This window comes from Dendropsophus ebraccatus, chromosome 1, assembly GCF_027789765.1.
Source record: "Dendropsophus ebraccatus isolate aDenEbr1 chromosome 1, aDenEbr1.pat, whole genome shotgun sequence".
Classification (NCBI taxonomy): domain Eukaryota; kingdom Metazoa; phylum Chordata; class Amphibia; order Anura; family Hylidae; genus Dendropsophus; species Dendropsophus ebraccatus.
In genome coordinates, this window is record NC_091454.1 from 167,367,927 (window position 1) to 167,384,455 (window position 16,529).

Genomic DNA, 16,529 nt, shown 5'->3' on the forward strand with positions numbered 1-16,529 from the left:
TTTGTAGGGCACTGACCCTAGCTATCTCTTCCTTATAACTGAGTAATGTTGTGCACAATGCACACTATACATTTCACAAGCTTTGTACTTATTATCCTTTACTAGTTAAAGGGATGCCATTCTAAAAACAGGTTCTATATAATGGCGGGGGCTTAGACAGGGATAAGAGCAAAGAATATTAGTGAAGGAATGATAGCTGAATCTGAAAAAAAATGGGTTAAAACTTTGTTTGCACTGTAAAAATAGCTATTACTGATTTTTGTTTGTTTGTTTGTTTTAATCCCCAAGCAATTGCAGCTTTTAACTTTGTGTCCTTATTTTAAGATGTACTAACTACTATATAGGGCAGTGTGAGGGCCTAACTTCTATGTGGGGCAGTGTATCCAAAACTTACTCTGGAACTCACAGTACTTACTCCTTGGTCTGTCTGTCTGTCTGTCTGTCTATCTATCTACTATTTTCTCTCTCCCTCTCTCTCTCTCTCTCTCTCTCTCCAATCTAGGTCTTTCTGGGTGCCTTTCTAGCCCCCACCTCAGCTAGGCAAAAGGGAGATTTCTAAAGGTCTGATGGGTAGATGCAAAGTTTAAGTGATTGTATTATATATTTATGGGTTGTCATTTTTTTTTTTTATTATTAATATTTTATTAAAGAAAAGTGTTTGGAAAATATAATTACTTTTACTAATTCAAAATTTTTATTGAAGTTTTTTTTTTGTTTTAATAAACTAGAGGAATGGAAGAAAGAGTAAGGGGGAGTAAATACTCAATGACATTTTATTAAATTGCTGCTTTCGCACCAATAGGGAGAAAAGTGCAAATAGAAGCTATATCCTTTGACGTCCTAGATAAACTCTTTATTCACCTACTTCCTGTCCCAGCTGTGGCACCATATACAAGCTGGATAACAGAACTGCTAGAAGTATACACAATACTCAGTTTTTCACTTGATCTTTTGGTAAAGGCATAATGATAGAGACAAAAGGCAAAACACAATCCTTGCTATTGTAATGGACCGACAGATGCCACTTAGCAGAGATGAGCCCTGGTAATGACATTTTACTATTTAAACAGATTACAGACTAAGTATACTGGATGAATACACTGAACAATACAAGCTTAAAAAGTGACCATGTACATTGGCACCATTGAGTGTACAGTGACTATGAGGAACTCAGTCTGATCATACAGCTTGGGGCTATGTTCACATAGTTTATGTTTTAGGACAAGAACAGCCGTTGTTGGGGATTAAAACCATGGACATTCTTGCCTTAAAATAATGCACTGCATTAAAGTCTATGAGGAACAACGGCCATTGTTCACATACTATATTGAACAACAGCCGTAGCTCAATACGGCCTCAAAAATAATTGATTCTAATCACACAATGTATGGCCGTACATTGCATAGACTTCAATGGTGATTTGGATTGCAGGCACACCCAACTGTACCCATAATCCAAATAAAATAAAAAGATGTTCCTGCGGGCGATATGGGAGTATCGGCCGCAGGAACATGTAAAACAGCAGTCATTATTAATAAATGAATTTGTAATGCAAAAAGAAAATAGCTGCCCATTATGCCCATTTAGTTATCGTAGAAGCAATATAAGCTATTAGTCACAATTAATAATGAAGAAAATAATCCATATTTGTGAGATCATGCAGAAATACTGTAGGTGAATCGGTGACAAATCTACTGAGCATACAGAATGGGAAAGAAATCAAATAGACTAAAGCAAGAAATTAGGACAGTACAAATATGGTATATCCACATTTCACTACCATGAGCCATAATTCTATGTAAGTGTGACACATACACACACACATGCACACAACACACACACACACATATATATATATATATATATATATATATATATATATATATAGATAGGTTGGCTCCAGCTTTTTGCGGGCCTTTGGGTGGGCCCCTCATCCATCCACAGCGGGCCCCTCATCCATCCACTATGCACCACTAACATACACAAGCACACATTACTGACACAGACACTGACTCGCACAGACACTTGGTGACACACACTCTTAGGCTGGGTTCACACTATGTTTTTGTAATCTGTTTTTTTTTTTCCATCCGTTTTTGCAAAAAAAACAGATGCATTTGTGTGCATTCGTTTTGATATGTTTTTCCATTCACATCCGTTATAAAAAATTGGATCAAAATGCACATTTTTGTGTATGTTAAAAAACAGATGAAAAAAGTGGATTGCTAAAACATAGTGTGAACCCAGCCTAACTGACACATGCCGCTAGCCTCCCTTTCATAATAAAAGTCTATGGGAGGCTCGAATGAACATGTTCATAGACTGTCATTATGACAAGGAGGCTGGCAGCATTCCGCCACTTTTGCTCCATGTGCACGGAGCCTTTCACAGACATTACTGACACATATTACTGACTAAAACACACAGCACTTACAGCCAGGGGCAGATTAACTTTACCATAGGCCCTGGGTTGTTTACCAAGCTTGGGCCCCGCCACCCCACTCTAACTATGGCAGCACTAGCATAGTGTTCATAGTACAGGATAGATAATGTCATTATGCCCTGATTTGTGCAAAATTGCTGTAAAAAAGCAGTGATTGTTTGCAAATCATGGCAGAACTGTAGCCAGGAGACAATACACCACTGAAAGTATGTCTTTTGGGTGGCCCCGACTCAGGGCCATGGGCTAGCGTCAGGGCCGTATTTACCAGTAGGCACCCGTGGTCCAGTGCCTAGGGCAGCACCTTGCAGGGGGGGCACCAGGGAGCAGGAGGAAGGAAACAACTTTTTCATTTTTTTTTTTTTTCTAGTCTTCTACCTCCAGTTCAGACTTGCCAGTAAATCTGGTGTCTTTTTGAGCGGGGTAGGGGGTGTATGGTGGGATTGTTCAGGCCTGGTATGGCGGTATTATCCAGTCACAGTATGCTCTTAGCATTTATTCAATGTGGAAATTTGTTTGTTTTAAGCCGTTAAAAACCATGAAAAACATGATTTCGACAATCAATTTATCTTGAATAGCCTCAAATTACAGTACATCATATCTTCTAACCCCATTCTTGCTGTTAAAAACTTCTTTGTTAGCCAGTAGAATGTTTCAGACCTGCAAGCTGTTATTTTGTTTTTCTCTAGGAGGAATAAAACTTTTTTCCTTGTAGTTGCTGATGGTACTTTCTACATCTATATTCCTATTTACGTATCTGACTTTGACACGTCTTCGTGTAGCCTTTGTGCAGATGTAAAGCACTTACAGCTGTGAAGATAATATCGCACAGTGACTGAATACAAGTGCTGTGTGGGAGGAAAATTACAATCTGATTTGGAAGTAAAATGAATAAAAATGCTTTTACTTGAATGACTGTTTTCTTCAAGTCAACATTATACAAAAGTGCTTAATTTTCAACAATGTTCTATGGGGAGGTTAAATGAATGAATGAAACCAAATTATCTTTAAGGCAAACATGTACCGGGGATTAATTGGCCGTTTTAGTGCAATTTAAAATGCAATCCATTCTTTTCTTTTCATAGGCCAAAGAACTTTGCAGCATCAAAGTGATGTTCTAGAGACAGTGATCTTGGTGAATCCCAACGCAGACAGCATTGTCTATGAGGTACTGTTTAAAATGACAACAATGGAATGTCTTTTTCTGAACTTTTGAATTGAACTGGGAAACCAATTGATAAGATACATATTTGGGCATCTTCATCTTTTGCTTCAGCTGTGATGTAGGAAAAGCAAAGACATTTTTCAATATAATTGTCTAATGTAGTTATTGGCAAGAGCTTGTTGGTTTTGGCCTTTAGCTCTATTATTAATGTTACCTCAACACTCCATGTCCAATGCATGTCCATGATGATGAATTGCATAGGGAATGCTAGGATATGTAAGATGCTTAACTATATTGATGTAGTGCTATGATATATAGGATGTGTATACTGATGTAGTGCTAGGATATATAGGATGTGTATACTGATGTAGTGCTAGGAGATGTAGGATGTGTATACTGATGTAGTGCTAGGAGATGTAGGATGTGTATACTGATGTAGTGCTAGAATATGTAGGACATGTATACTGATATATTGCTAGGAGATGTAGGATGTGTATACTGATGTAGTGCTAGGAGATGTAGGATGTGTATACTGATGTAGTGCTAGGATATGTAGGATGTGTATACTGATGTAGTGCTAGGATATATAGGATGTGTATACTGATGTAGTGCTAGGATATGTAGTATGTGTATACTGATGTAGTGCTAGGATATGTAGGATGTGTATACTGATGTAGTATCTAATAGATACCGGGGTAAGTCAGCTCACCATAAGGAAACTTGTGCAGGGTTGGTAGTAATCCCAGTTGAAGCAGGTGGATGCGAACGGGCCGCGCCCGGTAAATAATGGAAATAGAATGTAGGGAGTCCACAGCTTCCAACAAAGTAGATTCTTTATTTAGGGCATATAAAAATTACAAAAAAGGGAGGATAAAAACGTAGGCCTACATGTTTCGGGGAGAAACCCCCTTGATCACGGCAAACATGTAGGCCTACGTTTTTATCCTTCCTTTTTGTAATTTTATATGCCCTAAATAAAGAATCTACTTTGTTGGAAGCTGTGGACTCTCTACATTCTATTTCCATACTGATGTAGTGCTAGGAGATGTAGGATGTGTATACTGATGTAGTGCTAGGAGATGTAGGATGTGTATACTGATGTAGTGCTAGGAGATGTAGGATGTGTATACTGATGTAGTGCTAGGATAAGTAGGATGTGTATACTAATGTAGTGCTAGGAGATGTAGGATGTGTATACTGATGTAGTGCTAGGAGATGTAGGATGTGTATACTGATGTAGTGCTAGGAGATGTAGGATGTGTATACTGATGTAGTGCTAGGATATGTAGGATGTGTATACTGATGTAGTGCTAGGAGATGTAGGATGTGTATACTGATGTAGTGCTAGGATGTGTATACTGATGTAGTGCTAGGATATGTAGGATCTGTATACTGATATAGTGCTAGGATATATAGGACGTGTATACTGATGTAGTGCTAGGAGATGTAGGATGTGTATACTAATGTAGTGCTAGGAGATGTAGGATGTGTATACTAATGTAGTGCTAGGATGTGTATACTGATGTAGTGCTAGGAGATGTAGGATGTGTATACTAATGTAGTGCTAGGATGTGTATACTGATGTAGTGCTAGGAGATGTAGGATGTGTATACTGATGTAGTGCTAGGAGATGTAGGATGTGTATACTGATGTAGTGCTAGGATATGTAGGATGTTGTATACTGATGTAGTGCTAGGAGATGTAGGATGTGTATACTGATGTAGTGCTAGGAGATGTAGGATGTGTATACTGATGTAGTGCTAGGATATGTAGGATGTGTATACTGATGTAGTGCTAGGATATGTATACTGATGTAGTGCTAGGATATGTAGGATGTGTATACTAATGTAGTGCTAGGAGATGTAGGATGTGTATACTAATGTAGTGCTAGGAGATGTAGGATGTGTATACTGATGTAGTGCTAGGAGATGTATGATGTGTATACTGATGTAGTGCTAGGAGATTTAGGATGTGTATACTAATGTAGTGCTAGGATGTGTATACTGATGTAGTGCTAGGAGATGTAGGATGTGTATACTGATGTAGTGCTAGGATATGTAGGATGTGTATACTGATGTAGTGCTAGGATGTGTATACTGATGTAGTGCTAGGAGATTTAGGATGTGTATACTAATGTATTGTTAGGATGTGTATACTGATGTAGTGCTAGGAGATGTAGGATGTGTATACTGATGTAGTGCTAGGAGATGTAGGATGTGTATACTAATGTAGTGCTAGGAGATGTAGGATGTGTATACTAATGTAGTGCTAGGATGTGTATACTCAGTGTCGGACTGGAGTGCCTTGGCCCACCAGGGGAAATCATTCTTGGGGCCCACCCTTCTGCCACCGCACTTATCTATGGTAACATTAATAAGGGTCCATTAACACGGCGTGATATGGGGCAGCATAGGGCTGCAAATGATTGCTAATCAGCAGGGCAGGTGATGTGCAGTCGACAGCAATGATCTTAGCCGCACAAAAGATCAAATCAGTCGACTATGGGATATTTGCTTGCATGTCAGCAGATCTCTGGCACTTTTACATGGGCCGATCATCGGCTGAATAGACTTCCTAGGAGCACTTGTTACCGATTATTGGCCGGTGTAATTGGGCTATAAGACAATATTCTTTGCATGATAACGCTGTATACTTAGATACAAGTCATACAGCTACCAATAACACCAGTATACAAAGAGCAAATATCCCCACACATATTACCGCTATATAGTAACTGACCAAATCCTGTCTATCAAGACCGATATTACCAATAAACCAGTATACAGGAGGGAAATAGTATCACCATACATATTACCGCTATACTGTTACTGACCAAATCCTGTATACTGAGACCAATATTACCAGTATACAAGGGGGGAAATATTACCGCAACACCACAACCATTGCTACCATATTGTTACTGACCAAATCTGGTATACTAAGACCAATGAACACCACACCAGATTACATGTAACAAATAATACCCCCACATACTGACTAACACCACCACATACTGACTAACACCACCGCTGCTACTGAATAAAATCCTCTGAACAAAAGATCAATATCCCCTCATACAGTCATATAGAGGTAGCCCCAGCTCTACACTATATAAGTTACAGTGCACATAGATTTAGTGACTCACAGGGGGCGTCTTCTCTGATCGGAGTTCTTCCCTTTTCATCTTCTTCTCCATCTGCCCTGGGCCCTTATGAGAACTTCTCCGAGCCACGAATCCACAGAATCTGCCAGAGAAATATATTAGGCTCCTCGCTCTGTCACCATCCTCATCTCTCTACACACTGCACATCTGTACTGGCCCCTTTACACCTTCTCTTAGTGGTTAGCCCTGACTATTTGTAGCGTGTGTATGTGTGTGTGTGTATATATATATCTATATATATCTATATATATCTATATATATATATATATATATATAGTGTACACACCTTGTAGATGGCCCCTTGTTCAGTTCTCCATATAGATGGCCCTGTGTGCCTCTACTATAGTAGAGATCCCCCTCTGTGTAATCCCCTTACAGTAGATGACAACCTCTGTGCATTCCCTATATCAGGGGTAGGGAACTTCTCCAGCTGTTGCAAAACTACAACTCCCATCATGCCTGGACAGCCACAGCTAAAGCTGTAGTTTTGCAACAGCTGGAGAGCCAAGGTTCCCTATTCCTGCCCTATAGTATATGGCCCCCTCTGTGTAGTCCCCTTATAGATGACCCCTCTGTGTAGTCCACTAAAGTAGATGCCCCTCTCTGTGCATGCCCTATTGTATACACACCGCACCCAGTATAGTTACCCTTATACATTGTTGTCCCCCTCTGTGTAGTGCCCTTTATAGATGCCTCCTCAGTGTTGTCCTTCTTATAAATTGCCCCCAACCAGTGTCCCTTATAGATGGCTCCCTGTGTTATCCCCCTTATAACTGGCCCGCTTGTGTTATCCATCCCCCCATATAGATAGCCCCCTTATGTTGGCCATCCCTACCCCCCATATAGCTCCTTATGTTGTCTATTCCCCCGTATAGCCCCCTTAGATTGTCCTTGCCCCATACAGCCCCTTATGTTTTCCTTCCCCTGTATATAGCCCCTTATGTTGTCCTTCCCCTGTATATAGCCCCCCTTATGTTGTCCGTTCCTGTATACAGCCCCCCTTATATTGTCCTTTCCTGTATATAGCCCCTTATGTTGTCCTTCCCCTGTATATACCCCCCTTATGTTGTCCTTCCCCTGTATACAGCCCCCCTTATGTTGTCCTCCCCCTGTATACAGACCCCCTTCTGTTGTCCTCCCCCTGTATACAGACCCCCTTCTGTTGTCCTCCCCCTGTATACAGACCCCCTTATGTTGTCCTCCCCCTGTATACAGCCCCCCCTTATGTTGTCCTCCCCCTGTATACAGACCCCCTTATGTTGTCCTCCCCCTGTATATAGCCCCCCTTATGTTGTCCTCCCCCTGTATATAGCCCCCCTTCTGTTGTCCTCCCCCTGTATACAGACCCCCTTCTGTTGTCCTCCCCCTGTATACAGACCCCTTATGTTGTCCTCCCCCTGTATACAGCCCCCCCCTAATGTTGTCCTCCCCCTGTATATAGCCCCCCTTATGTTGTCCTCCCCCTGTATACAGACCCCCTTATGTTGTCCTCCCCCTGTATACAGCCCCCCCTTATGTTGTCCTCCCCCTGTATACAGACCCCCTTATGTTTGTCCTCCCCCTGTATATAGCCCCCCTTATGTTGTCCTCCCCCTGTATATAGCCCCCCTTCTGTTGTCCTCCCCCTGTATACAGACCCCCTTCTGTTGTCCTCCCCCTGTATACAGACCCCCTTATGTTGTCCTCCCCCTGTATACAGCCCCCCCCCTAATGTTGTCCTCCCCCTGTATACAGCCCCCCTTATGTTGTCCTCCCCCTGTATATAGCCCCCCTTATGTTGTCCTCCCCCCTGTATACAGCCCCCCTTATGTTGTCCTCCCCCTGTATATAGCCCCCCTTATGTTGTCCTCCCCCTGTATATAGCCCCCCTTATGTTGTCCTCCCCCTGTATACAGCCCCCCTTTTTTTGTTCCTCCCCCTGTATATAGCCCCCCTTATATTGTCCTCCCCCTGTATACAGCCCCCCTTATGTTGTCCTCCCCCTGTATATAGCCCCCCTTATATTGTCCTCCCCCTGTATATAGCCCCCCTTATATTGTCCTCCCCTGTATATAGCCCTCCTTATATTGTCCTCCCCCTGTATATAGCCCCCCTATGTTGTCCTTCCCCTGTATATAGCCCCCCTTATATTGTCCTCCCCCTGTATATAGCCCCCCTTATGTTGTCCTCCCCCTGTATACAGCCCCCTTCTGTTGTCCTCCCCCTGTATATACCCCCCCTATGTTGTCCTCCCCCCTGTATACAGCCCCCACCCTTATCTTACCCCCTCTGATAAAAAAAAAAAAAAAAAAAAAAAACACAAGACTACTCACCTAACCACACGATCCCCCGTCGGACGCCGGTGTCCTCTTCTCTCTTCTCCTGACAGGTGAGCAGCTCCGTTGCGAAGTGCGCCAGCGCCATCACTGACCTCAGTGTGCGCCGCGGTGGCTGGGACTTCCGGTATGCGCTCCATGACCCGGAAGTCCTAGCCGCCGCGGCGCACACTGAGGTCAGTGATGGCGCTGGCGGCACTTCGCAACGGAGCTTGCGACACTCTTGTGATCGCAAGCAAATCTCTGCTTGCGGTCACAAGAGTGATTGACAGGGCGGGAAGCCTACGGCTTCCCGCTTTGTCAATCAGAACACTTCCTTACATTTAACTGGAAGCGATTGTTGCGATCGCTTCCAGTTAAAAAGGGAGGCGCGGCCCCCGGCCCCCCTAGGAGCAGGGGGCCCACTCCAGCTCGGGGCCCACCGGGGGTTTCCCCGGCCCCCCGGTGGCCCAGTCCGAGCCTGTGTATACTGATGTAGTGCTAGGAGATGTAGGATGTGTATACTGATGTAGTGCTAGGATATGTAGGATGTGTATACTGATGTAGTGCTAGGATATGTAGGATGTGTATACTGATGTAGTGCTAGGAGATGTAGGATGTGTATACTAATGTAGTGCTAGGATGTGTAAACTGATGTAGTGCTAGGAGATGTAGGATGTGTATACTGATGTAGTGCTAGGATATGTAGGATGTGTATACTGATGTAGTGCTAGGAGATGTAGGATGTGTATACTGATGTAGTGCTAGGAGATGTAGGATGTGTATACTGATGTAGTGCTAGGATATGTAGGATGTGTATACTGATGTAGTGCTAGGATATATAGGATGTGTATACTGATGTAGTGCTAGGATAAGTAGGATGTGTATACTAATGTAGTGCTAGGAGATGTTGGATGTGTATACTGATGTATTGCTAGGATATGTAGGATGTGTATACTGATGTAGTGCTAGGAGATGTAGGATGTGTATACTAATGTAGTGCTAGAATATGTAGGATGTGTATACTGATGCAGTGCTAGGATATATAGGATGTGTATACTGATGTATTGCTAGGATATGTAAGATGTGTATACTGATGTAGTGCTAGGAGATGTAGGATGTGTATACTAATGTAGTGCTAGGATGTGTATACTGATGTAGTGCTAGGAGATGTAGGATGTGTATACTGATGTAGTGCTAGGATATGTAGGATGTGTATACTGATGTAGTGCTAGGAGATGTAGGATGTGTATACTAATGTAGTGCTAGGATGTGTATACTGATGTAGTGCTAGGAGATGTAGGATGTGTATACTGATGTAGTGCTAGGATATGTAGGATGTGTATACTGATGTAGTGCTAGGATAAGTAGGATGTGTATACTAATGTAGTGCTAGGAGATGTTGGATGTGTATACTGATGTATTGCTAGGATATGTAGGATGTGTATACTGATGTAGTGCTAGGAGATGTAGGATGTGTATACTAATGTAGTGCTAGAATATGTAGGATGTGTATACTGATGTAGTGCTAGGAGATGTAGGATGTGTATACTAATGTAGTGCTAGGAGATGTAGGAGGTGTATACTAATGTAGTGCTAGGATGTGTATACTGATGTAGTGCTAGGAGATGTAGGATGTGTATACTGATGTAGTGCTAGGAGATGTAGGATGTGTATACTGATGTAGTGCTAGGAGATGTAGGATGTGTATACTGATGTAGTGCTAGGAGATGTAGGATGTGTATACTGATGTAGTGCTAGGAGATGTAGGATGTGTATACTGATGTAGTGCTAGGAGATGTAGGATGTGTATACTGATGTAGTGCTAGGATATGTAGGATGTGTATACTGATATATTGCTAGGAGATGTAGGATGTGTATACTGATGTAGTGCTAGGATATGTAGGATGTGTATACTGATGTAGTGCTAGGATATGTAGGATGTGTATACTGATGTAGTATCTAATAGATACCGGGGTAAGTCAGCTCACCATAAGGAAACTTGTGCAGGGTTGGTGGTAATCCCAGTTGAAGCAGGTGGATGCGAACGGGCCGCGCCCGGTAAATAATGGAAATAGAATGTAGGGAGTCCACAGCTTCCAACAAAGTAGATTCTTTATTTAGGGCATATAAAAATTACAAAAAGGGAGGATAAAAACGTAGGCCTACATGTTTCGGGGAGAAACCCCTTGATCACGGCAAACATGTAGGCCTACGTTTTTATCCTTCCTTTTTGTAATTTTTATATGCCCTAAATAAAGAATCTACTTTGTTGGAAGCTGTGGACTCTCTACATTCTATTTCCATACTGATGTAGTGCTAGGAGATGTAGGATGTGTATACTGATGTAGTGCTAGGAGATGTAGGATGTGTATACTGATGTAGTGCTAGGATAAGTAGGATGTGTATACTAATGTAGTGCTAGGAGATGTAGGATGTGTATACTGATGTAGTGCTAGGAGATGTAGGATGTGTATACTGATGTAGTGCTAGGAGATGTAGGATGTGTATACTGATGTAGTGCTAGGATATGTAGGATGTGTATACTGATGTAGTGCTAGGAGATGTAGGATGTGTATACTGATGTAGTGCTAGGATGTGTATACTGATGTAGTGCTAGGATATGTAGGATCTGTATACTGATATAGTGCTAGGATATATAGGACGTGTATACTGATGTAGTGCTAGGAGATGTAGGATGTGTATACTAATGTAGTGCTAGGATGTGTATACTGATGTAGTGCTAGGAGATGTAGGATGTGTATACTAATGTAGTGCTAGGATGTGTATACTGATGTAGTGCTAGGAGATGTAGGATGTGTATACTGATGTAGTGCTAGGAGATGTAGGATGTGTATACTGATGTAGTGTTAGGATATGTAGGATGTGTATACTGATATATTGCTGGGAGATGTAGGATGTGTATACTGATGTAGTGCTAGGAGATGTAGGATGTGTATACTGATGTAGTGCTAGGATATGTAGGATGTGTATACTGATGTAGTGCTAGGATATGTATACTGATGTAGTGCTAGGATATGTAGGATGTGTATACTGATGTAGTGCTAGGAGATGTAGGATGTGTATACTAATGTAGTGCTAGGAGATGTAGGATGTGTATACTGATGTAGTGCTAGGAGATGTATGATGTGTATACTGATGTAGTGCTAGGAGATTTAGGATGTGTATACTAATGTAGTGCTAGGATGTGTATACTGATGTAGTGCTAGGATATGTAGGATGTGTATACTGATGTAGTGCTAGGATGTGTATACTGATGTAGTGCTAGGAGATTTAGGATGTGTATACTAATGTAGTGTTAGGATGTGTATACTGATGTAGTGCTAGGAGATGTAGGATGTGTATACTGATGTAGTGCTAGGAGATGTAGGATGTGTATACTAATGTAGTGCTAGGAGATGTAGGATGTGTATACTAATGTAGTGCTAGGATGTGTATACTGATGTAGTGCTAGGAGATGTAGGATGTGTATACTGATGTAGTGCTAGGATATGTAGGATGTGTATACTGATGTAGTGCTAGGAGATGTAGGATGTGTATATACTAATGTAGTGCTAGGATGTGTAAACTGATGTAGTGCTAGGAGATGTAGGATGTGTATACTGATGTAGTGCTAGGAGTATGTAGGATGTGTATACTGATGTAGTGCTAGGAGATGTAGGATGTGTATAACTGAATGTAGTGCTAGGAGATGTAGGATGTGTATACTGATGTAGTGCTAGGATATATAGGATGTGTATACTGATGTAGTGCTAGGATAAGTAGGATGTGTATACTGATGTAGTAGTGCTAGAATATGTAGAGATTGTAGTACTGATGTAGTGCTAGGATATATAGGATGTGTATACTGATGTAGTGCTAGGATAAGTAGGATGTGTATACTAATGTAGTGCTAGGGAGATGTTGGATGTGTATCTGATGTATTGCTAGGATATGTAGGATGGTGTATACTGATGTATTGCTAGGATAGGTAAGATGTGTATACTGAGGTAGTGCTAGGAGATGTAGTATGTGTATACTAATGTAGTTGCTAGGATGTGTATACTGATGTAGTGCTAGGAGAGTGTAGGAATGTGTATACTGATGTAGTGCTAGGATATGTAGGATGTGTATACTGATGTAGTGCTAGGATATGTAGGATGTGTATACTAATGTAGTGCTAGGATGTGTATACTGGATGGATAGTGCTAGGAGATTGTAGGATGTGTATACTGATGTAGTGCTAGGATATGTAGGATGTGTATACTGATGTAGTGCTAGGATAAGTAGGATGTGTATACTAATGTAGTGCTAGGAGATGTTGGATGTGTATACTGATGTATTGCTAGGAGATGTAGGATGTGTATACTGATGTAGTGCTAGGATATGTAGGATGTGTATACTGATGTAGTGCTAGGAGATGTAGGATGTGTATACTGATGTAGTGCTAGGAGATGTAGGATGTGTATACTGATGTAGTGCTAGGAGATGTAGGATGTGTATACTGATGTAGTGCTAGGAGATGTAGGATGTGTATACTGATGTAGTGCTAGGATATGTAGGATGTGTATACTGATGTAGTGCTAGGAGATGTAGGATGTGTATACTAATGTAGTGCTAGGAGATGAAGGATGTGTATACTGATGTATTGCTAGGATATGTAGGATGTGTATACTGATGTAGTATCTAATAGATACCGGGGTAAGTCAGCTCACCATAAGGAAACTTGTGCAGGGTTGGTGGTAATCCCAGTTGAAGCAGGTGGATGCGAACGGGCCGCGCCCGGTAAATAATGGAAATAGAATGTAGGGAGTCCACAGCTTCCAACAAAGTAGATTCTTTATTTAGGGCATATAAAAATTACAAAAAGGGAGGATAAAAACGTAGGCCTACATGTTTCGGGGAGAAACCCCTTGATCACGGCAAACATGTAGGCCTACGTTTTTATCCTTCCTTTTTGTAATTTTTATATGCCCTAAATAAAGAATCTACTTTGTTGGAAGCTGTGGACTCTCTACATTCTATTTCCATACTGATGTAGTGCTAGGATATGTAGGATGTGTATACTGATGTAGTGCTAGGAGATGTAGGATGTGTATACTGATATAGTGCTAGAATATGTAGGATGTGTATACTGATGTAGTGCTAGGAGATGTAGGATGTGTATACTGATGTAGTGCTAGGATATGTAGGATGTGTATACTGATGTAGTGCTAGGAGATGTAGGATGTGTATACTGATGTAGTGCTAGGATGTGTAGGATGTGTATACTGATGTAGTGCTAGGATATGTAGGATCTGTATACTGATGTAGTGCTAGGATATATAGGACGTGTATACTGATGTAGTGCTAGGAGATGTAGGATGTGTATTCTAATGTAGTGCTAGGATATGTAGGATGTGTATACTGATGTAGTGCTAGGATATATAGGACGTGTATACTGATGTAGTGCTAGGAGATGTAGGATGTGTATACTAATGTAGTGCTAGGATGTGTATACTGATGTAGTGCTAGGAGATGTAGGATGTGTATACTGATGTAGTGCTAGGATATGTAGGATGTGTATACTGATATATTGCTAGGAGATGTAGGATGTGTATACTGATGTAGTGCTAGGAGATGTAGGATGTGTATACTGATGTAGTGCTAGGATATGTAGGATGTGTATACTGATGTAGTGCTAGGATATGTATACTGATGTAGTGCTAGGATATGTAGGATGTGTATACTAATGTAGTGCTAGGAGATGTAGGATGTGTATACTAATGTAGTGCTAGGAGATGTAGGATGTGTATACTGATGTAGTGCTAGGAGATTTAGGATGTGTATACTAATGTAGTGCTAGGATGTGTATACTGATGTAGTGCTAGGAGATGTAGGATGTGTATACTGATGTAGTGCTAGGAGATGTAGGATGTGTATACTGATGTAGTGCTAGGAGATGTAGGATGTGTATACTGATGTAGTGCTAGGATGTGTATACTGATGTAGTGCTAGGAGATGTAGGATGTGTATACTGATGTAGTGCTAGGAGATGTAGGATGTGTATACTGATGTAGTGCTAGGAGATGTAGGATGTGTATACTGATGTAGTGCTAGAATATGTAGGATGTGTATACTGATGTAGTGCTAGGATATATAGGATGTGTATACTGATGTAGTGCTAGGATAAGTAGGATGTGTATACTAATGTAGTGCTAGGAGATGTTGGATGTGTATACTGATGTAGTGCTAGGATATGTAGGATGTGTATACTGATGTAGTGCTAGGAGATGTAGGATGTGTATACTAATGTAGTGCTAGAATATGTAGGATGTGTATACTGATGTAGTGCTAGGATATATAGGATGTGTATACTGATGTATTGCTAGGATATGTAGGATGTGTATACTGATGTAGTGCTAGGAGATGTAGGATGTGTATACTAATGTAGTGCTAGGATGTGTATACTGATGTAGTGCTAGGAGATGTAGGATGTGTATACTGATGTAGTGCTAGGATATGTAGGATGTGTATACTGATGTAGTGCTAGGAGATGTAGGATGTGTATACTGATGTAGTGCTAGGAGATGTAGGATGTGTATACTAATGTAGTGCTAGGAGATGTAGGATGTGTATACTGATGTAGTGCTAGGAGATGTAGGATGTGTATACTGATGTAGTGCTAGGAGATGTAGGATGTGTATACTGATGTAGTGCTAGAATATGTACGATGTGTATACTGATGTAGTGCTAGGATATATAGGATGTGTATACTGATGTAGTGATAGGATAAGTAGGATGTGTATACTAATGTAGTGCTAGGAGATGTTGGATGTGTATACTGATGTATTGCTAGGATATGTAGGATGTGTATACTGATGTAGTGCTAGGAGATGTAGGATGTGTATACTAATGTAGTGCTAGAATATGTAGGATGTGTATACTGATGTAGTGCTAGGAGATGTAGGAGGTGTATACTAATGTAGTGCTAGGAGATGTAGGATGTGTATACTGATGTAGTGCTAGAATATGTAGGATGTGTATACTGATGTAGTGCTAGGATATATAGGATGTGTATACTGATGTAGTTTGGGATATGTAGGATGTGTATACTGATGTAGTTTGGGATATGTAGGATGTGTATACTGATGTAGTGCCTAACTATACTGATGTAGTTCCTGGAGATGTAGGATGGTATTTATCATACTATATTAGGACATGTGTATTTATAATATTGTGATAGCTGTTATTACTGTACTTTTATAATGTTTTTCTTAATATATTACATGGCTAAAAGGAGTTTCTAATTTTACTACTAGGTACGCTCATTGATCACAGATCCCTCTGCATACAAGCTCCTTATTTTGAGCGGCCAGTGCTCTGACCAGGAAGGGGACTTAATTCTGCAAAGTGGTACCTTTCCATTACAAAGACTTGGAGAGGTTTTCAACGATCCAGAGGCAAGTATAGAAAGAAGCATACAGT

General features: G+C 41.1%; 1 protein-coding gene across 1 annotated transcript in view; it reads left to right on the forward strand.

Annotated features, from left to right (window-relative positions):
- The first annotated feature begins 3,533 nt into the window (after window positions 1-3,533).
- The window catches only part of MAP1A (microtubule associated protein 1A), a 32,967-nt gene continuing 19,971 nt past the window's right edge, over window positions 3,534-16,529 (forward strand). Inside the window, exons 1-2 of the mRNA XM_069983897.1 lie at window positions 3,534-3,608; window positions 16,364-16,504. The gene's annotated coding sequence lies outside the window, so the exon portion shown is untranslated. The remainder of the gene's footprint in view (window positions 3,609-16,363; window positions 16,505-16,529) is intronic.